Genomic DNA, 23,813 nt, shown 5'->3' on the forward strand with positions numbered 1-23,813 from the left:
GTTCGAACCGTAATGCGCAAGAAATGGTATGTAAACCCCGTATTTACATATCTGCCACTGTGCAGGAGAATCCGTATAGGTGTTCGAGTGTTCGAACCGTAATGCGCAAGAAATGGTACGGAAACCCCGTATTTACATATCTGCCACTGTGCAGGAGAATCCGTATAGGTGTTCGAGTGTTCGAACCGTAATGCGCAAGAAATGGTACCGAAACCCCGTATTTACATATCTGCCACTGTGCAGGAGAATCCGTATAGGTGTTCCAGTGTTCGAACTGTAATGCGCAAGAAATGGTACCGAAACCCCGTATTTACATATCTGCCACTGTACAGGAGAATCCGTATAGGTGTTCGAGTGTTCGAACCGTAATGCGCAAGAAATGGTACGGAAACCCCGTATATACATATCTGCCACTGTGCAGGAGAATCCGCTTAGGTGTTCGAGTGTTAGAACCGTAATGCGCAAGAAATGGTATGTAAACCCCGTATTTACATATCTGCCACTGTGCAGGAGAATCTGCATAGGTGTTCGAGTGTTCGAACCGTAATGCGCAAGAAATGGTATGTAAACCCCGTATTTACATATCTGCCACTGTGCAGGAGAATCCGTATAGGTGTCCGAGTGTTCCAACCGTAATGCGCAAGAAATGGTTCCGAAACCCCGTATTTACATATCTGCCACTGTGCAGGAGAATCCGTATAGGTGTTCAAGTGTTCGAACCGTAATGCGCAAGAAATGGTACCGAAACCCCGTATTTACATATCTGCCACTGTGCAGGAGAATCCGGATAGGTGTTCGAGTGTTCGAACCGTAATGCGCAAGAAATGGTACCGAAACCCCGTATTTACATATCTGCCACTGTGCAGGAGAATCCGTATAGGTGTTCCAGTGTTCGAACTGTAATGCGCAAGAAATGGTACCGAAACCCCGTATTTACATATCTGCCACTGTGCAGGAGAATCCGCATAGGTGTTCGAGTGTTCGAACCGTAATGCGCAAGAAATGGTATGTAAACCCCGTATTTGCATATCTGCCACTGTGCAGGAGAATCCGTATAGGTGTTCGAGTGTTCGAACCGTAATGCGCAAGAAATGGTAAGTAAACCCCGTATTTACATATCTGCCACTGTGCAGGGGAATCCGTATAGGTGTTCGAGTGTTCGAACCGTAATGCGCAAGAAATGGTACGGAAACCCCGTATATACATATCTGCCACTGTGCAGGAGAATCCGCATAGGTGTTCGAGTGTTCGAACCGTAATGCGCAAGAAATGGTATGTAAACCCCGTATTTACATATCTGCCACTGTGCAGGAGAATCCGCATAGGTGTTCGAGTGTTCAAACCGTAATGCGCAAGAAATGGTATGTAAACCCCGTATTTACATATCTGCCACTGTGCAGGATAATCCGTATAGGTGTTCGAGTGTTCCAACCGTAATGCGCAAGAAATGGTACCGAAACCCCGTATTTACATATCTGCCACTGTGCAGGAGAATCCGTATAGGCGTTCGAGTGTTCGAACCGTAATGGGCAAGAAATGGTACCGAAACCCCGTATTTACATATCTGCCACTGTGCAGGAGAATCCGGATAGGTGTTCGAGTGTTCGAACCGTAATGCGCAAGAAATGGTACCGAAACCCCGTATTTACATATCTGCCACTGTGCAGGAGAATCCGCATAGGTGTTCGAGTGTTCGAACCGTAATGCGCAAGAAATGGTATGTAAACCCCGTATTTACATATCTGCCACTGTGCAGGAGAATCCGCATAGGTGTTCGAGTGTTCGAACCGTAATGCGCAAGAAATGGTATGTAAACCCCGTATTTACATATCTGCCACTGTGCAGGATAATCCGTATAGGTGTTCGAGTGTTCCAACCGTAATGCGCAAGAAATGGTACCGAAACCCCGTATTTACATATCTGCCACTGTGCAGGAGAATCCGTATAGGCGTTCGAGTGTTCGAACCGTAATGGGCAAGAAATGGTACCGAAACCCCGTATTTACATATCTGCCACTGTGCAGGAGAATCCGGATAGGTGTTCGAGTGTTCGAACCGTAATGCGCAAGAAATGGTACCGAAACCCCGTATTTACATATCTGCCACTGTGCAGGAGAATCCGCATAGGTGTTCGAGTGTTCGAACCGTAATGCGCAAGAAATGGTATGTAAACCCCGTATTTACATATCTGCCACTGTGCAGGAGAATCCGCATAGGTGTCCGAGTGTTCCAACCGTAATGCGCAAGAAATGGTTCCGAAACCCCGTATTTACATATCTGCCACTGTGCAGGAGAATCCGTATAGGTGTTCAAGTGTTCGAACCGTAATGCGCAAGAAATGGTACCGAAACCCGTATTTACATATCTGCCACTGTGCAGGAGAATCCGGATAGGTGTTCAAGTGTTCGAACCGTAATGCGCAAGAAATGGTACCGAAACCCCGTATTTACATAGCTGCCACTGTGCAGGAGAATCCGCATAGGTGTTCGAGTGTTCGAACCGTATTGCGCAAGAAATGGTATGTAAACCCCGTATTTACATATCTGCCACTGTGCAGGAGAATCCGTATAGGTGTTCGAGTGTTCGAACCGTAATGCGCAAGAAATGGTACGGAAACCCCGTATTTACATATCTGCCACTGTGCAGGAGAATCCGTATAGGTGTTCCAGTGTTCGAACCGTAATGCGCAAGAAATGGTACCGAAACCCCGTATTTACATATCTGCCACTGTGCAGGAGAATCCGCATAGGTGTTCGAGTGTTCGAACCGTAATGCGCAAGAAATGGTATGTAAACCCCGTATTTACATATCTGCCACTGTGCAGGATAATCCGTATAGGTGTTCGAGTGTTCCAACCGTAATGCGCAAGAAATGGTACCGAAACCCCGTATTTACATATCTGCCACTGTGCAGGAGAATCCGTATAGGCGTTCGAGTGTTCGAACCGTAATGGGCAAGAAATGGTACCGAAACCCCGTATTTACATATCTGCCACTGTGCAGGAGAATCCGGATAGGTGTTCGAGTGTTCGAACCGTAATGCGCAAGAAATGGTACCGAAACCCCGTATTTACATATCTGCCACTGTGCAGGAGAATCCGCATAGGTGTTCGAGTGTTCGAACCGTAATGCGCAAGAAATGGTATGTAAACCCCGTATTTACATATCTGCCACTGTGCAGGAGAATCCGCATAGGTGTCCGAGTGTTCCAACCGTAATGCGCAAGAAATGGTTCCGAAACCCCGTATTTACATATCTGCCACTGTGCAGGAGAATCCGTATAGGTGTTCAAGTGTTCGAACCGTAATGCGCAAGAAATGGTACCGAAACCCGTATTTACATATCTGCCACTGTGCAGGAGAATCCGGATAGGTGTTCAAGTGTTCGAACCGTAATGCGCAAGAAATGGTACCGAAACCCCGTATTTACATAGCTGCCACTGTGCAGGAGAATCCGCATAGGTGTTCGAGTGTTCGAACCGTATTGCGCAAGAAATGGTATGTAAACCCCGTATTTACATATCTGCCACTGTGCAGGAGAATCCGTATAGGTGTTCGAGTGTTCGAACCGTAATGCGCAAGAAATGGTACGGAAACCCCGTATTTACATATCTGCCACTGTGCAGGAGAATCCGTATAGGTGTTCCAGTGTTCGAACCGTAATGCGCAAGAAATGGTACCGAAACCCCGTATTTACATATCTGCCACTGTGCAGGAGAATCCGCATAGGTGTTCGAGTGTTCGAACCGTAATGCGCAAGAAATGGTATGTAAACCCCGTATTTACATATCTGCCACTGTGCAGGAGAATCCGTATAGGTGTTCGAGTGTTCGAACCGTAATGCGCAAGAAATGGTACGGAAACCCCGTATTTACATATCTGCCACTGTGCAGGAGAATCCGGATAGGTGTTCCAGTGTTCGAACCGTAATGCGCAAGAAATGGTACCGAAACCCCGTATTTACATATCTGCCACTGTGCAGGAGAATCCGCATAGGTGTTCGAGTGTTCGAACCGTAATGCGCAAGAAATGGTATGTAAACCCCGTATTTACATATCTGCCACTGTGCAGGAGAATCCGTATAGGTGTTCGAGTGTTCGAACCGTAATGCGCAAGAAATGGTACGGAAACCCCGTATTTACATATCTGCCACTGTGCAGGAGAATCCGTATAGGTGTTCGAGTGTTCGAACCGTAATGCGCAAGAAATGGTACCGAAACCCCGTATTTACATATCTGCCACTGTGCAGGAGAATCCGTATAGGTGTTCCAGTGTTCGAACTGTAATGCGCAAGAAATGGTACCGAAACCCCGTATTTACATATCTGCCACTGTGCAGGAGAATCCGTATAGGTGTTCGAGTGTTCGAACCGTAATGCGCAAGAAATGGTACGGAAACCCCGTATATACATATCTGCCACTGTGCAGGAGAATCCGCTTAGGTGTTCGAGTGTTAGAACCGTAATGCGCAAGAAATGGTATGTAAACCCCGTATTTACATATCTGCCACTGTGCAGGAGAATCTGCATAGGTGTTCGAGTGTTCGAACCGTAATGCGCAAGAAATGGTATGTAAACCCCGTATTTACATATCTGCCACTGTGCAGGAGAATCCGTATAGGTGTCCGAGTGTTCCAACCGTAATGCGCAAGAAATGGTTCCGAAACCCCGTATTTACATATCTGCCACTGTGCAGGAGAATCCGTATAGGTGTTCAAGTGTTCGAACCGTAATGCGCAAGAAATGGTACCGAAACCCCGTATTTACATATCTGCCACTGTGCAGGAGAATCCGGATAGGTGTTCGAGTGTTCGAACCGTAATGCGCAAGAAATGGTACCGAAACCCCGTATTTACATATCTGCCACTGTGCAGGAGAATCCGTATAGGTGTTCCAGTGTTCGAACTGTAATGCGCAAGAAATGGTACCGAAACCCCGTATTTACATATCTGCCACTGTGCAGGAGAATCCGCATAGGTGTTCGAGTGTTCGAACCGTAATGCGCAAGAAATGGTATGTAAACCCCGTATTTGCATATCTGCCACTGTGCAGGAGAATCCGTATAGGTGTTCGAGTGTTCGAACCGTAATGCGCAAGAAATGGTAAGTAAACCCCGTATTTACATATCTGCCACTGTGCAGGGGAATCCGTATAGGTGTTCGAGTGTTCGAACCGTAATGCGCAAGAAATGGTACGGAAACCCCGTATATACATATCTGCCACTGTGCAGGAGAATCCGCATAGGTGTTCGAGTGTTCGAACCGTAATGCGCAAGAAATGGTATGTAAACCCCGTATTTACATATCTGCCACTGTGCAGGAGAATCCGCATAGGTGTTCGAGTGTTCGAACCGTAATGCGCAAGAAATGGTATGTAAACCCCGTATTTACATATCTGCCACTGTGCAGGATAATCCGTATAGGTGTTCGAGTGTTCCAACCGTAATGCGCAAGAAATGGTACCGAAACCCCGTATTTACATATCTGCCACTGTGCAGGAGAATCCGTATAGGCGTTCGAGTGTTCGAACCGTAATGGGCAAGAAATGGTACCGAAACCCCGTATTTACATATCTGCCACTGTGCAGGAGAATCCGGATAGGTGTTCGAGTGTTCGAACCGTAATGCGCAAGAAATGGTACCGAAACCCCGTATTTACATATCTGCCACTGTGCAGGAGAATCCGCATAGGTGTTCGAGTGTTCGAACCGTAATGCGCAAGAAATGGTATGTAAACCCCGTATTTACATATCTGCCACTGTGCAGGAGAATCCGCATAGGTGTTCGAGTGTTCGAACCGTAATGCGCAAGAAATGGTATGTAAACCCCGTATTTACATATCTGCCACTGTGCAGGATAATCCGTATAGGTGTTCGAGTGTTCCAACCGTAATGCGCAAGAAATGGTACCGAAACCCCGTATTTACATATCTGCCACTGTGCAGGAGAATCCGTATAGGCGTTCGAGTGTTCGAACCGTAATGGGCAAGAAATGGTACCGAAACCCCGTATTTACATATCTGCCACTGTGCAGGAGAATCCGGATAGGTGTTCGAGTGTTCGAACCGTAATGCGCAAGAAATGGTACCGAAACCCCGTATTTACATATCTGCCACTGTGCAGGAGAATCCGCATAGGTGTTCGAGTGTTCGAACCGTAATGTGCAAGAAATGGTATGTAAACCCCGTATTTACATATCTGCCACTGTGCAGGAGAATCCGCATAGGTGTCCGAGTGTTCCAACCGTAATGCGCAAGAAATGGTTCCGAAACCCCGTATTTACATATCTGCCACTGTGCAGGAGAATCCGTATAGGTGTTCAAGTGTTCGAACCGTAATGGGCAAGAAATGGTACCGAAACCCCGTATTTACATATCTGCCACTGTGCAGGAGAATCCGGATAGGTGTTCGAGTGTTCGAACCGTAATGCGCAAGAAATGGTACCGAAACCCCGTATTTACATATCTGCCACTGTGCAGGAGAATCCGCATAGGTGTTCGAGTGTTCGAACCGTAATGCGCAAGAAATGGTATGTAAACCCCGTATTTACATATCTGCCACTGTGCAGGAGAATCCGCATAGGTGTTCGAGTGTTCGAACCGTAATGCGCAAGAAATGGTATGTAAACCCCGTATTTACATATCTGCCACTGTGCAGGATAATCCGTATAGGTGTTCGAGTGTTCCAACCGTAATGCGCAAGAAATGGTACCGAAACCCCGTATTTACATATCTGCCACTGTGCAGGAGAATCCGTATAGGCGTTCGAGTGTTCGAACCGTAATGGGCAAGAAATGGTACCGAAACCCCGTATTTACATATCTGCCACTGTGCAGGAGAATCCGGATAGGTGTTCGAGTGTTCGAACCGTAATGCGCAAGAAATGGTACCGAAACCCCGTATTTACATATCTGCCACTGTGCAGGAGAATCCGCATAGGTGTTCGAGTGTTCGAACCGTAATGTGCAAGAAATGGTATGTAAACCCCGTATTTACATATCTGCCACTGTGCAGGAGAATCCGCATAGGTGTCCGAGTGTTCCAACCGTAATGCGCAAGAAATGGTTCCGAAACCCCGTATTTACATATCTGCCACTGTGCAGGAGAATCCGTATAGGTGTTCAAGTGTTCGAACCGTAATGCGCAAGAAATGGTACCGAAACCCCGTATTTACATATCTGCCACTGTGCAGGAGAATCCGGATAGGTGTTCAAGTGTTCGAACCGTAATGCGCAAGAAATGGTACCGAAACCCCGTATTTACATAGCTGCCACTGTGCAGGAGAATCCGCATAGGTGTTCGAGTGTTCGAACCGTATTGCGCAAGAAATGGTATGTAAACCCCGTATTTACATATCTGCCACTGTGCAGGAGAATCCGTATAGGTGTTCCAGTGTTCGAACCGTAATGCGCAAGAAATGGTACCGAAACCCCGTATTTACATATCTGCCACTGTGCAGGAGAATCCGCATAGGTGTTCGAGTGTTCGAACCGTAATGCGCAAGAAATGGTATGTAAACCCCGTATTTACATATCTGCCACTGTGCAGGAGAATCCGCATAGGTGTTCGAGTGTTCGAACCGTAATGCGCAAGAAATGGTATGTAAACCCCGTATTTACATATCTGCCACTGTGCAGGATAATCCGTATAGGTGTTCGAGTGTTCCAACCGTAATGCGCAAGAAATGGTACCGAAACCCCGTATTTACATATCTGCCACTGTGCAGGAGAATCCGTATAGGCGTTCGAGTGTTCGAACCGTAATGGGCAAGAAATGGTACCGAAACCCCGTATTTACATATCTGCCACTGTGCAGGAGAATCCGGATAGGTGTTCGAGTGTTCGAACCGTAATGCGCAAGAAATGGTACCGAAACCCCGTATTTACATATCTGCCACTGTGCAGGAGAATCCGCATAGGTGTTCGAGTGTTCGAACCGTAATGCGCAAGAAATGGTATGTAAACCCCGTATTTACATATCTGCCACTGTGCAGGAGAATCCGCATAGGTGTTCGAGTGTTCGAACCGTAATGCGCAAGAAATGGTATGTAAACCCCGTATTTACATATCTGCCACTGTGCAGGATAATCCGTATAGGTGTTCGAGTGTTCCAACCGTAATGCGCAAGAAATGGTACCGAAACCCCGTATTTACATATCTGCCACTGTGCAGGAGAATCCGTATAGGCGTTCGAGTGTTCGAACCGTAATGGGCAAGAAATGGTACCGAAACCCCGTATTTACATATCTGCCACTGTGCAGGAGAATCCGGATAGGTGTTCGAGTGTTCGAACCGTAATGCGCAAGAAATGGTACCGAAACCCCGTATTTACATATCTGCCACTGTGCAGGAGAATCCGCATAGGTGTTCGAGTGTTCGAACCGTAATGTGCAAGAAATGGTATGTAAACCCCGTATTTACATATCTGCCACTGTGCAGGAGAATCCGCATAGGTGTCCGAGTGTTCCAACCGTAATGCGCAAGAAATGGTTCCGAAACCCCGTATTTACATATCTGCCACTGTGCAGGAGAATCCGTATAGGTGTTCAAGTGTTCGAACCGTAATGGGCAAGAAATGGTACCGAAACCCCGTATTTACATATCTGCCACTGTGCAGGAGAATCCGGATAGGTGTTCGAGTGTTCGAACCGTAATGCGCAAGAAATGGTACCGAAACCCCGTATTTACATATCTGCCACTGTGCAGGAGAATCCGCATAGGTGTTCGAGTGTTCGAACCGTAATGCGCAAGAAATGGTATGTAAACCCCGTATTTACATATCTGCCACTGTGCAGGAGAATCCGCATAGGTGTTCGAGTGTTCGAACCGTAATGCGCAAGAAATGGTATGTAAACCCCGTATTTACATATCTGCCACTGTGCAGGATAATCCGTATAGGTGTTCGAGTGTTCCAACCGTAATGCGCAAGAAATGGTACCGAAACCCCGTATTTACATATCTGCCACTGTGCAGGAGAATCCGTATAGGCGTTCGAGTGTTCGAACCGTAATGGGCAAGAAATGGTACCGAAACCCCGTATTTACATATCTGCCACTGTGCAGGAGAATCCGGATAGGTGTTCGAGTGTTCGAACCGTAATGCGCAAGAAATGGTACCGAAACCCCGTATTTACATATCTGCCACTGTGCAGGAGAATCCGCATAGGTGTTCGAGTGTTCGAACCGTAATGTGCAAGAAATGGTATGTAAACCCCGTATTTACATATCTGCCACTGTGCAGGAGAATCCGCATAGGTGTCCGAGTGTTCCAACCGTAATGCGCAAGAAATGGTTCCGAAACCCCGTATTTACATATCTGCCACTGTGCAGGAGAATCCGTATAGGTGTTCAAGTGTTCGAACCGTAATGCGCAAGAAATGGTACCGAAACCCCGTATTTACATATCTGCCACTGTGCAGGAGAATCCGGATAGGTGTTCAAGTGTTCGAACCGTAATGCGCAAGAAATGGTACCGAAACCCCGTATTTACATAGCTGCCACTGTGCAGGAGAATCCGCATAGGTGTTCGAGTGTTCGAACCGTATTGCGCAAGAAATGGTATGTAAACCCCGTATTTACATATCTGCCACTGTGCAGGAGAATCCGTATAGGTGTTCCAGTGTTCGAACCGTAATGCGCAAGAAATGGTACCGAAACCCCGTATTTACATATCTGCCACTGTGCAGGAGAATCCGCATAGGTGTTCGAGTGTTCGAACCGTAATGCGCAAGAAATGGTATGGAAACCCCGTATTTACATATCTGCCACTGTACAGGAGAATCCGTATAGGTGTTCGAGTGTTCGAACCGTAATGCGCAAGAAATGGTACGGAAACCCCGTATTTACATATCTGCCACTGTGCAGGAGAATCCGTATAGGTGTTCCAGTGTTCGAACCGTAATGCGCAAGAAATGGTACCGAAACCCCGTATTTACATATCTGCCACTGTGCAGGAGAATCCGCATAGGTGTTCGAGTGTTCGAACCGTAATGCGCAAGAAATGGTATGTAAACCCCGTATTTGCATATCTGCCACTGTGCAGGAGAATCCGTATAGGTGTTCGAGTGTTCGAACCGTAATGTGCAAGAAATGGTACGGAAACCCCGTATATACATATCTGCCACTGTGCAGGAGAATCCGAATAGGTGTTCGAGTGTTAGAACTGTAATGCGCAAGAAATGGTATTTAAACCCCGTATTTACATATCTGCCACTGTGCAGGAGAATCTGCATAGGTGTTCGAGTGTTCGAACCGTAATGCGCAAGAAATGGTATGTAAACCCCGTATTTACATATCTACCACTGTGCAGGAGAATCCGTATAGGTGTCCGAGTGTTCCAACCGTAATGCGCAAGAAATGGTTCCGAAACCCCGTATTTACATATCTGCCACTGTGCAGGAGAATCCGTATAGGTGTTCAAGTGTTCGAACCGTAATGCGCAAGAAATGGTACCGAAACCCCGTATTTACATATCTGCCACTGTGCAGGAGAATCCGGATAGGTGTTCAAGTGTTCGAACCGTAATGCGCAAGAAATGGTACCGAAACCCCGTATTTACATAGCTGCCACTGTGCAGGAGAATCCGCATAGGTGTTCGAGTGTTCGAACCGTATTGCGCAAAAATGGTATGTAAACCCCGTATTTACATATCTGCCACTGTGCAGGAGAATCCGTATAGGTGTTCGAGTGTTCGAACCGTAATGCGCAAGAAATGGTACGGAAACCCCGTATTTACATATCTGCCACTGTGCAGGAGAATCCGTATAGGTGTTCCAGTGTTCGAACCGTAATGCGCAAGAAATGGTACCGAAACCCCGTATTTACATATCTGCCACTGTACAGGAGAATCCGCATAGGTGTTCGAGTGTTCGAACCGTAATGCGCAAGAAATGGTATGTAAACCCCGTATTTACATATCTGCCACTGTGCAGGAGAATCCGTATAGGTGTTCGAGTGTTCGAACCGTAATGCGCAAGAAATGGTACGGAAACCCCGTATATACATATCTGCCACTGTGCAGGAGAATCCGCATAGGTGTTCGAGTGTTCGAACCGTAATGCGCAAGAAATGGTATGTAAACCCCGTATTTACATATCTGCCACTGTGCAGGAGAATCCGCATAGGTGTTCGAGTGTTCGAACCGTAATGCGCAAGAAATGGTATGTAAACCCCGTATTTACATATCTGCCACTGTGCAGGAGAATCCGTATAGGTGTTCGAGTGTTCGAACCGTAATGGGCAAGAAATGGTACCGAAACCCCGTATTTACATATCTGCCACTGTGCAGGAGAATCCGGATAGGTTTTCGAGTGTTCGAACCGTAATGCGCAAGAAATGGTACCGAAACCCCGTATTTACATATCTGCCACTATGCAGGAGAATCCGCATAGGTGTTCGAGTGTTCGAACCGTAATGCGCAAGAAATGGTATGTAAACCCCGTATTTACATATCTGCCACTGTGCAGGAGAATCCGCATAGGTGTTCGAGTGTTCGAACCGTAATGCGCAAGAAATGGTACGGAAACCCCGTATTTACATATCTGCCACTGTGCAGGAGAATCCGTATAGGTGTTCGAGTGTTCGAACCGTAATGCGCAAGAAATGGTACGGAAAACCCGTATTTACATATCTGCCACTGTGCAGGAGAATCCGTATAGGTGTTCTAGTGTTCCAACCGTAATGCGCAAGAAATGGTACCGAAACCCCGTATTTACATATCTGCCACTGTGCAGGAGAATCCGTATAGGTGTTCGAGTGTTCGAACCGTAATGCGCAAGAAATGGTACCGAAACCCCGCATTTACATATCTGCCACTGTGCAGGAGAATCCGGATAGGTGTTCGAGTGTTCGAACCGTAATGCGCAAGAAATGGTACCGAAACCCCGTATTTACATAGCTGCCACTGTGCAGGAGAATCCGCATAGGTGTTCGAGTGTTCGAACCGTATTGCGCAAGAAATGGTATGTAAACCCCGTATTTACATATCTGCCACTGTGCAGGAGAATCCGTATAGGTGTTCGAGTGTTCGAACCGTAATGCGCAAGAAATGGTACGGAAACCCCGTATTTACATATCTGCCACTGTGCAGGAGAATCCGTATAGGTGTTCCAGTGTTCGAACCGTAATGCGCAAGAAATGGTACCGAAACCCCGTATTTACATATCTGCCACTGTGCAGGAGAATCCGCATAGGTGTTCGAGTGTTCGAACCGTAATGCGCAAGAAATGGTATGTAAACCCCGTATTTACATATCTGCCACTGTGCAGGAGAATCCGTATAGGTGTTCGAGTGTTCGAACCGTAATGCGCAAAAATGGTACGGAAACCCCGTATTTACATATCTGCCACTGTGCAGGAGAATCCGTATAGGTGTTCCAGTGTTCGAACTGTAATGCGCAAGAAATGGTACCGAAACCCCGTATTTACATATCTGCCACTGTGCAGGAGAATCCGCATAGGTGTTCGAGTGTTCGAACCGTAATGCGCAAGAAATGGTATGTAAACCCCGTATTTGCATATCTGCCACTGTGCAGGAGAATCCGTATAGGTGTTCGAGTGTTCGAACCGTAATGCGCAAGAAATGGTACGGAAACCCCGTATATACATATCTGCCACTGTGCAGGAGAATCCGCATAGGTGTTCGAGTGTTAGAACCGTAATGCGCAAGAAATGGTATGTAAACCCCGTATTTACATATCTGCCACTGTGCAGGAGAATCTGCATAGGTGTTCGAGTGTTCGAACCGTAATGCGCAAGAAATGGTATGTAAACCCCGTATTTACATATCTGCCACTATGCAGGAGAATCCGTATAGGTGTCCGAGTGTTCCAACCGTAATGCGCAAGAAATGGTTCCGAAACCCCGTATTTACATATCTGCCACTGTGCAGGAGAATCCGTATAGGTGTTCAAGTGTTCGAACCGTAATGCGCAAGAAATGGTACCGAAACCCCGTATTTACATAGCTGCCACTGTGCAGGAGAATCCGCATAGGTGTTCGAGTGTTCGAACCGTATTGCGCAAAAATGGTATGTAAACCCCGTATTTACATATCTGCCACTGTGCAGGAGAATCCGTATAGGTGTTCGAGTGTTCGAACCGTAATGCGCAAGAAATGGTACGGAAACCCCGTATTTACATATCTGCCACTGTGCAGGAGAATCCGTATAGGTGTTCCAGTGTTCGAACCGTAATGCGCAAGAAATGGTACCGAAACCCCGTATTTACATATCTGCCACTGTACAGGAGAATCCGCATAGGTGTTCGAGTGTTCGAACCGTAATGCGCAAGAAATGGTATGTAAACCCCGTATTTACATATCTGCCACTGTGCAGGAGAATCCGTATAGGTGTTCGAGTGTTCGAACCGTAATGCGCAAGAAATGGTACGGAAACCCCGTATATACATATCTGCCACTGTGCAGGAGAATCCGCATAGGTGTTCGAGTGTTCGAACCGTAATGCGCAAGAAATGGTATGTAAACCCCGTATTTACATATCTGCCACTGTGCAGGAGAATCCGCATAGGTGTTCGAGTGTTCGAACCGTAATGCGCAAGAAATGGTATGTAAACCCCGTATTTACATATCTGCCACTGTGCAGGAGAATCCGTATAGGTGTTCGAGTGTTCGAACCGTAATGGGCAAGAAATGGTACCGAAACCCCGTATTTACATATCTGCCACTGTGCAGGAGAATCCGGATAGGTTTTCGAGTGTTCGAACCGTAATGCGCAAGAAATGGTACCGAAACCCCGTATTTACATATCTGCCACTATGCAGGAGAATCCGCATAGGTGTTCGAGTGTTCGAACCGTAATGCGCAAGAAATGGTATGTAAACCCCGTATTTACATATCTGCCACTGTGCAGGAGAATCCGTATAGGTGTTCCAGTGTTCGAACTGTAATGCGCAAGAAATGGTACCGAAACCCCGTATTTACATATCTGCCACTGTGCAGGAGAATCCGCATAGGTGTTCGAGTGTTCGAACCGTAATGCGCAAGAAATGGTATGTAAACCCCGTATTTGCATATCTGCCACTGTGCAGGAGAATCCGTATAGGTGTTCGAGTGTTCGAACCGTAATGCGCAAGAAATGGTACGGAAACCCCGTATATACATATCTGCCACTGTGCAGGAGAATCCGCATAGGTGTTCGAGTGTTAGAACCGTAATGCGCAAGAAATGGTATGTAAACCCCGTATTTACATATCTGCCACTGTGCAGGAGAATCTGCATAGGTGTTCGAGTGTTCGAACCGTAATGCGCAAGAAATGGTATGTAAACCCCGTATTTACATATCTGCCACTATGCAGGAGAATCCGTATAGGTGTCCGAGTGTTCCAACCGTAATGCGCAAGAAATGGTTCCGAAACCCCGTATTTACATATCTGCCACTGTGCAGGAGAATCCGTATAGGTGTTCAAGTGTTCGAACCGTAATGCGCAAGAAATGGTACCGAAACCCCGTATTTACATAGCTGCCACTGTGCAGGAGAATCCGCATAGGTGTTCGAGTGTTCGAACCGTATTGCGCAAAAATGGTATGTAAACCCCGTATTTACATATCTGCCACTGTGCAGGAGAATCCGTATAGGTGTTCGAGTGTTCGAACCGTAATGCGCAAGAAATGGTACGGAAACCCCGTATTTACATATCTGCCACTGTGCAGGAGAATCCGTATAGGTGTTCCAGTGTTCGAACCGTAATGCGCAAGAAATGGTACCGAAACCCCGTATTGACATATCTGCCACTGTACAGGAGAATCCGCATAGGTGTTCGAGTGTTCGAACCGTAATGCGCAAGAAATGGTATGTAAACCCCGTATTTACATATCTGCCACTGTGCAGGAGAATCCGTATAGGTGTTCGAGTGTTCGAACCGTAATGCGCAAGAAATGGTACGGAAACCCCGTATATACATATCTGCCACTGTGCAGGAGAATCCGCATAGGTGTTCGAGTGTTCGAACCGTAATGCGCAAGAAATGGTATGTAAACCCCGTATTTACATATCTGCCACTGTGCAGGAGAATCCGCATAGGTGTTCGAGTGTTCGAACCGTAATGCGCAAGAAATGGTATGTAAACCCCGTATTTACATATCTGCCACTGTGCAGGAGAATCCGTATAGGTGTTCGAGTGTTCGAACCGTAATGGGCAAGAAATGGTACCGAAACCCCGTATTTACATATCTGCCACTGTGCAGGAGAATCCGGATAGGTTTTCGAGTGTTCGAACCGTAATGCGCAAGAAATGGTACCGAAACCCCGTATTTACATATCTGCCACTATGCAGGAGAATCCGCATAGGTGTTCGAGTGTTCGAACCGTAATGCGCAAGAAATGGTATGTAAACCCCGTATTTACATATCTGCCACTGTGCAGGAGAATCCGCATAGGTGTTCGAGTGTTCGAACCGTAATGCGCAAGAAATGGTATGGAAACCCCGTATTTACATATCTGCCACTGTGCAGGAGAATCCGTATAGGTGTTCGAGTGTTCGAACCGTAATGCGCAAGAAATGGTACGGAAACCCCGTATTTACATATCTGCCACTGTGCAGGAGAATCCGTATAGGTGTTCGAGTGTTCGAACCGTAATGCGCAAGAAATGGTACGGAAAACCCGTATTTACATATCTGCCACTGTGCAGGAGAATCCGTATAGGTGTTCTAGTGTTCCAACCGTAATGCGCAAGAAATGGTACCGAAACCCCGTATTTACATATCTGCCACTGTGCAGGAGAATCCGTATAGGAGTTCGAGTGTTCGAACCGTAATGCGCAAGAAATGGTACCGAAACCCCGCATTTACATATCTGCCACTGTGCAGGAGAATCCGGATAGGTGTTCGAGTGTTCGAACCGTAATGCGCAAGAAATGGTACCGAAACCCCGTATTTACATAGCTGCCACTGTGCAGGAGAATCCGCATAGGTGTTCGAGTGTTCGAACCGTATTGCGCAAGAAATGGTATGTAAACCCCGTATTTACATATCTGCCACTGTGCAGGAGAATCCGTATAGGTGTTCGAGTGTTCGAACCGTAATGCGCAAGAAATGGTACGGAAACCCCGTATTTACATATCTGCCACTGTGCAGGAGAATCCGTATAGGTGTTCCAGTGTTCGAACCGTAATGCGCAAGAAATGGTACCGAAACCCCGTATTTACATATCTGCCACTGTGCAGGAGAATCCGCATAGGTGTTCGAGTGTTCGAACCGTAATGCGCAAGAAATGGTATGTAAACCCCGTATTTACATATCTGCCACTGTGCAGGAGAATCCGTATAGGTGTTCGAGTGTTCGAACCGTAATGCGCAAAAATGGTACGGAAACCCCGTATTTACATATCTGCCACTGTGCAGGAGAATCCGTATAGGTGTTCCAGTGTTCGAACTGTAATGCGCAAGAAATGGTACCGAAACCCCGTATTTACATATCTGCCACTGTGCAGGAGAATCCGCATAGGTGTTCGAGTGTTCGAACCGTAATGCGCAAGAAATGGTATGTAAACCCCGTATTTGCATATCTGCCACTGTGCAGGAGAATCCGTATAGGTGTTCGAGTGTTCGAACCGTAATGCGCAAGAAATGGTACGGAAACCCCGTATATACATATCTGCCACTGTGCAGGAGAATCCGTATAGGTGTTCGAGTGTTAGAACCGTAATGCGCAAGAAATGGTATGTAAACCCCGTATTTACATATCTGCCACTGTGCAGGAGAATCTGCATAGGTGTTCGAGTGTTCGAACCGTAATGCGCAAGAAATGGTATGTAAACCCCGTATTTACATATCTGCCACTATGCAGGAGAATCCGTATAGGTGTCCGAGTGTTCCAACCGTAATGCGCAAGAAATGGTTTCGAAACCCCGTATTTACATATCTGCCACTGTGCAGGAGAATCCGTATAGGTGTTCAAGTGTTCGAACCGTAATGCGCAAGAAATGGTACCGAAATCCCGTATTTACATATCTGCCACTGTGCAGGAGAATCCGGATAGGTGTTCAAGTGTTCGAACCGTAATGCGCAAGAAATGGTACCGAAACCCCGTATTTACATAGCTGCCACTGTGCAGGAGAATCCGCATAGGTGTTCGAGTGTTCGAACCGTATTGCGCAAGAAATGGTATGTAAACCCCGTATTTACATATCTGCCACTGTGCAGGAGAATCCGTATAGGTGTTCGAGTGTTCGAACCGTAATGCGCAAGAAATGGTACGGAAACCCCGTATTTACATATCTGCCACTGTGCAGGAGAATCCGTATAGGTGTTCCAGTGTTCGAACCGTAATGCGCAAGAAATGGTACCGAAACCCCGTATTTACATATCTGCCACTGTGCAGGAGAATCCGCATAGGTGTTCGAGTGTTCGAACCGTAATGCGCAAGAAATGGTATGTAAACCCCGTATTTACATATCTGCCACTGTGCAGGAGAATCCGTATAGGTGTTCGAGTGTTCGAACCGTAATGCGCAAAAATGGTACGGAAACCCCGTATTTACATATCTGCCACTGTGCAGGAGAATCCGTATAGGTGTTCCAGTGTTCGAACTGTAATGCGCAAGAAATGGTACCGAAACCCCGTATTTACATATCTGCCACTGTGCAGGAGAATCCGCATAGGTGTTCGAGTGTTCGAACCGTAATGCGCAAGAAATGGTATGTAAACCCCGTATTTACATATCTGCCACTGTGCAGGAGAATCCGTATAGGTGTTCGAGTGTTCGAACCGTAATGGGCAAGAAATGGTACCGAAACCCCGTATTTACATATCTGCCACTGTGCAGGAGAATCCGGATAGGTTTTCGAGTGTTCGAACCGTAATGCGCAAGAAATGGTACCGAAACCCCGTATTTACATATCTGCCACTATGCAGGAGAATCCGCATAGGTGTTCGAGTGTTCGAACCGTAATGCGCAAGAAATGGTATGTAAACCCCGTATTTACATATCTGCCACTGTGCAGGAGAATCCGCATAGGTGTTCGAGTGTTCGAACCGTAATGCGCAAGAAATGGTATGGAAACCCCGTATTTACATATCTGCCACTGTGCAGGAGAATCCGTATAGGTGTTCGAGTGTTCGAACCGTAATGCGCAAGAAATGGTACGGAAACCCCGTATTTACATATCTGCCACTGTGCAGGAGAATCCGTATAGGTGTTCGAGTGTTCGAACCGTAATGCGCAAGAAATGGTACGGAAAACCCGTATTTACATATCTGCCACTGTGCAGGAGAATCCGTATAGGTGTTCTAGTGTTCCAACCGTAATGCGCAAGAAATGGTACCGAAACCCCGTATTTACATATCTGCCACTGTGCAGGAGAATCCGTATAGGAGTTCGAGTGTTCGAACCGTAATGCGCAAGAAATGGTACCGAAACCCCGCATTTACATATCTGCCACTGTGCAGGAGAATCCGGATAGGTGTTCGAGTGTTCGAACCGTAATGCGCAAGAAATGGTACCGAAACCCCGTATTTACATAGCTGCCACTGTGCAGGAGAATCCGCATAGGTGTTCGAGTGTTCGAACCGTATTGCGCAAGAAATGGTATGTAAACCCCGTATTTACATATCTGCCACTGTGCAGGAGAATCCGTATAGGTGTTCGAGTGTTCGAACCGTAATGCGCAAGAAATGGTACGGAAACCCCGTATTTACATATCTGCCACTGTGCAGGAGAATCCGTATAGGTGTTCCAGTGTTCGAACCGTAATGCGCAAGAAATGGTACCGAAACCCCGTATTTACATATCTGCCACTGTGCAGGAGAATCCGCATAGGTGTTCGAGTGTTCGAACCGTAATGCGCAAGAAATGGTATGTAAACCCCGTATTTACATATCTGCCACTGTGCAGGAGAATCCGTATAGGTGTTCGAGTGTTCGAACCGTAATGCGCAAAAATGGTACGGAAACCCCGTATTTACATATCTGCCACTGTGCAGGAGAATCCGTATAGGTGTTCCAGTGTTCGAACTGTAATGCGCAAGAAATGGTACCGAAACCCCGTATTTACATATCTGCCACTGTGCAGGAGAATCCGCATAGGTGTTCGAGTGTTCGAACCGTAATGCGCAAGAAATGGTATGTAAACCCCGTATTTGCATATCTGCCACTGTGCAGGAGAATCCGTATAGGTGTTCGAGTGTTCGAACCGTAATGCGCAAGAAATGGTACGGAAACCCCGTATATACATATCTGCCACTGTGCAGGAGAATCCGTATAGGTGTTCGAGTGTTAGAACCGTAATGCGCAAGAAATGGTATGTAAACCCCGTATTTACATATCTGCCACTGTGCAGGAGAATCTGCATAGGTGTTCGAGTGTTCGAACCGTAATGCGCAAGAAATGGTATGTAAACCCCGTATTTACATATCTGCCACTATGCAGGAGAATCCGTATAGGTGTCCGAGTGTTCCAACCGTAATGCGCAAGAAATGGTTTCGAAACCCCGTATTTACATATCTGCCACTGTGCAGGAGAATCCGTATAGGTGTTCAAGTGTTCGAACCGTAATGCGCAAGAAATGGTACCGAAATCCCGTATTTACATATCTGCCACTGTGCAGGAGAATCCGGATAGGTGTTCAAGTGTTCGAACCGTAATGCGCAAGAAATGGTACCGAAACCCCGTATTTACATAGCTGCCACTGTGCAGGAGAATCCGCATAGGTGTTCGAGTGTTCGAACCGTATTGCGCAAGAAATGGTATGTAAACCCCGTATTTACATATCTGCCACTGTGCAGGAGAATCCGTATAGGTGTTCGAGTGTTCGAACCGTAATGCGCAAGAAATGGTACGGAAACCCCGTATTTACATATCTGCCACTGTGCAGGAGAATCCGTATAGGTGTTCCAGTGTTCGAACCGTAATGCGCAAGAAATGGTACCGAAACCCCGTATTTACATATCTGCCACTGTGCAGGAGAATCCGCATAGGTGTTCGAGTGTTCGAACCGTAATGCGCAAGAAATGGTATGTAAACCCCGTATTTACATATCTGCCACTGTGCAGGAGAATCCGTATAGGTGTTCGAGTGTTCGAACCGTAATGCGCAAAAATGGTACGGAAACCCCGTATTTACATATCTGCCACTGTGCAGGAGAATCCGTATAGGTGTTCCAGTGTTCGAACTGTAATGCGCAAGAAATGGTACCGAAACCCCGTATTTACATATCTGCCACTGTGCAGGAGAATCCGCATAGGTGTTCGAGTGTTCGAACCGTAATGCGCAAGAAATGGTATGTAAACCCCGTATTTACATATCTGCCACTGTGCAGGAGAATCCGTATAGGTGTTCGAGTGTTCGAACCGTAATGCGCAAGAAATGGTACGGAAACCCCGTATTTACATATCTGCCACTGTGCAGGAGAATCCGCATAGGTGTTTGAGTGTTCGAACCGTAATGCGCAAGAAATGGTATGTAAACCCCGTATTTACATATCTGCCACTGTGCAGGTGAATCTGCATAGGTGTTCGAGTGTTCGAACCGTAATGCGCAAGAAATGGTATGTAAACCCCGTATTTACATATCTGCCACTGTGCAGGAGAATCCGTATAGGTGTTCGAGTGTTCCAACCCAAATGCGCAAGAAATGGTTCCGAAACCCCGTATTTACATATCTGCCACTGTGCAGGAGAATCCGTATAGGTGTTCGAGTGTTCGAACCGTAATGCGCAAGAAATGGTACGGAAACCCCGTATTTAAATATTTGCCACTTTGGAGGAGAATCCGCATAGGTGTTCGAGTGTTCGAACCGTAATGCGCAAGAAATGGTATGTAAACCCCGTATTTACATATCTGCCACTGTGCAGGAGAATCCGTATAGGTGTTCGAGTGTTCCAACCGTAATGCGCAAGAAATGGTACCGAAACCCCGTATTTACATATCTGCCACTGTGCAGGAGAATCCGTATAGGTGTTCGAGTGTTCGAACCGTAATGCGCAAGAAATGGTACCGAAACCCCGTATTTACATATCTGCCACTGTGCAGGAGAATCCGGATAGGTGTTCGAGTGTTCGAACCGTAATGCGCAAGAAATGGTATGTAAACCCCATATTTACATATCTGCCACTGTGCAGGAGAATCCGCATAGGTGTTCGAGTGTTCGAACCGTATTGCGCAAAAAATGGTATGTAAACCCCGTATTTACATATCTGCCACTGTGCAGGAAAATCCGTATAGGTGTTCGAGTGTTCGAACCGTAATGCGCAAGAAATGGTACCGAAACCCCGTATTTACATATCTGCCACTGTGCTGGAGAATCCGTATAGGTGTTCGAGTGTTCGAACCGTAATGCGCAAGAAATGGTACCGAAACCCCGTATTTACATATCTGCCACTGTGCAGGAGAATCCGTATAGGTGTTCGAGTGTTCGAACCGTAATGCGCAAGAAATGGTACCGAAACCCCGTATTTACATATCTGCCACTGTGCAGGAGAATCCGCATAGGTGTTCGAGTGTTCGAACCGTAATACGCAAGAAATGGTACGGAAACCCCGTATTTAAATATCTGCCACTATGCAGGAGAATCCGCATAGGTGTTCGAGTGTTCGAACCGTAATGCGCAAGAAATGGTATGTAAACCCCGTATTTACATATCTGCCACTGTGCAGGAGAATTCGTATAGGTGTCCGAGTGTTCCAACCGTAATGCGCAAGAAATGGTTCCGAAACCCCGTATTTACATATCTGCCACTGTGCAGGAGAATCCGTATAGGTGTTGAAGTGTTCGAACCGTAATGCGCAAGAAATGGTACCGAAACCCCGTATTTACATATCTGCCACTGTGCAGGAGAATCCGGATAGGTGTTCAAGTGTTCGAACCGTAATGCGCAAGAAATGGTACCGAAACCCCGTATTTACATATCTGCCACTGTGCAGGAGAATCCGTATAGGTGTTCCAGTGTTCGAACCGTAATGCGCAAGAAATGGTACCGAAACCCCGTATTTACATATCTGCCACTGTGCAGGAGAATCCGCATAGGTGTTCGAGTGTTCGAACCGTAATGCGCAAGAAATGGTATGTAAACCCCGTATTTACATATCTGCCACTGTGCAGGAGAATCCGTATAGGTGTTCGAGTGTTCGAACCGTAATGCGCAAGAAATGGTACGGAAACCCCGTATTTACATATCTGCCACTGTGCAGGAGAATCCGTATAGGTGTTCGAGTGTTCGAACCGTAATGCGCAAGAAATGGTACCGAAACCCCGTATTTACATATCTGCCACTGTGCAGGAGAATCCGCATAGGTGTTCGAGTGTTCGAACCGTATTGCGCAAGAAATGGTATGTAAACCCCGTATTTACATATCTGCCACTGTGCAGGAGAATCCGTATAGGTGTTCGAGTGTTCGAACCGTAATGCGCAAGAAATGGTATGGAAACCCCGTATTTACATATCTGCCACTGTGCAGGAGAATCCGTATAGGTGTTCGAGTGTTCGAACCGTAATGCGCAAGAAATGGTACGGAAACCCCGTATTTACATATCTGCCACTGTGCAGGAGAATCCGTATAGGTGTTCCAGTGTTCGAACCGTAATGCGCAAGAAATGGTACCGAAACCCCGTATTTACATATCTGCCACTGTGCAGGAGAATCCGCATAGGTGTTCGAGTGTTCGAACCGTAATGCGCAAGAAATGGTATGTAAACCCCGTATTTACATATCTGCCACTGTGCAGGAGAATCCGTATAGGTGTTCGAGTGTTCGAACCGTAATGCGCTAGAAATGGTACGGAAACCCCGTATTTACATATCTGCCACTGTGCAGGAGAATCCGTATAGGTGTTCCAGTGTTCGAACCGTAATGCACAAGAAATGGTACAGAAACCCCGTATTTACATATCTGCCACTGTGCAGGAGAATCCGCATAGGTGTTCGAGTGTTCGAACCGTAATGCGCAAGAAATGGTATGTAAACCCCGTATTTACATATCTGCCACTGTGCAGGAGAATCCGTATAGGTGTTCGAGTGTTCGAACCGTAATGCGCAAGAAATGGTACGGAAACCCCGTATTTACATATCTGCCACTGTGCAGGAGAATCCGCATAGGTGTTTGAGTGTTCGAACCGTAATGCGCAAGAAATGGTATGTAAACCCCGTATTTACATATCTGCCACTGTGCAGGTGAATCTGCATAGGTGTTCGAGTGTTCGAACCGTAATGCGCAAGAAATGGTATGTAAACCCCGTATTTACATATCTGCCACTGTGCAGGAGAATCTGCATAGGTGTTCGAGTGTTCGAACCGTAATGCGCAAGAAATGGTATGTAAACCCCGTATTTACATATCTGCCACTATGCAGGAGAATCCGTATAGGTGTCCGAGTGTTCCAACCGTAATGCGCAAGAAATGGTTTCGAAACCCCGTATTTACATATCTGCCACTGTGCAGGAGAATCCGTATAGGTGTTCAAGTGTTCGAACCGTAATGCGCAAGAAATGGTACCGAAATCCCGTATTTACATATCTGCCACTGTGCAGGAGAATCCGGATAGGTGTTCAAGTGTTCGAACCGTAATGCGCAAGAAATGGTACCGAAACCCCGTATTTACATATCTGCCACTGTGCAGGAGAATCCGTATAGGTGTTCGAGTGTTCGAACCGTAATGCGCAAGAAATGGTACCGAAACCCCGTATTTACATATCTGCCACTGTGCAGGAGAATCCGCATAGGTGTTCGAGTGTTCGAACCGTAATACGCAAGAAATGGTACGGAAACCCCGTATTTAAATATCTGCCACTATGCAGGAGAATCCGCATAGGTGTTCGAGTGTTCGAACCGTAATGCGCAAGAAATGGTATGTAAACCCCGTATTTACATATCTGCCACTG

The sequence above is a fragment of the Camellia sinensis genome, chromosome 11 (assembly GCF_055761805.1).
Source record: "Camellia sinensis isolate YWXY chromosome 11, ASM5576180v1, whole genome shotgun sequence".
NCBI lineage: Eukaryota > Viridiplantae > Streptophyta > Magnoliopsida > Ericales > Theaceae > Camellia > Camellia sinensis.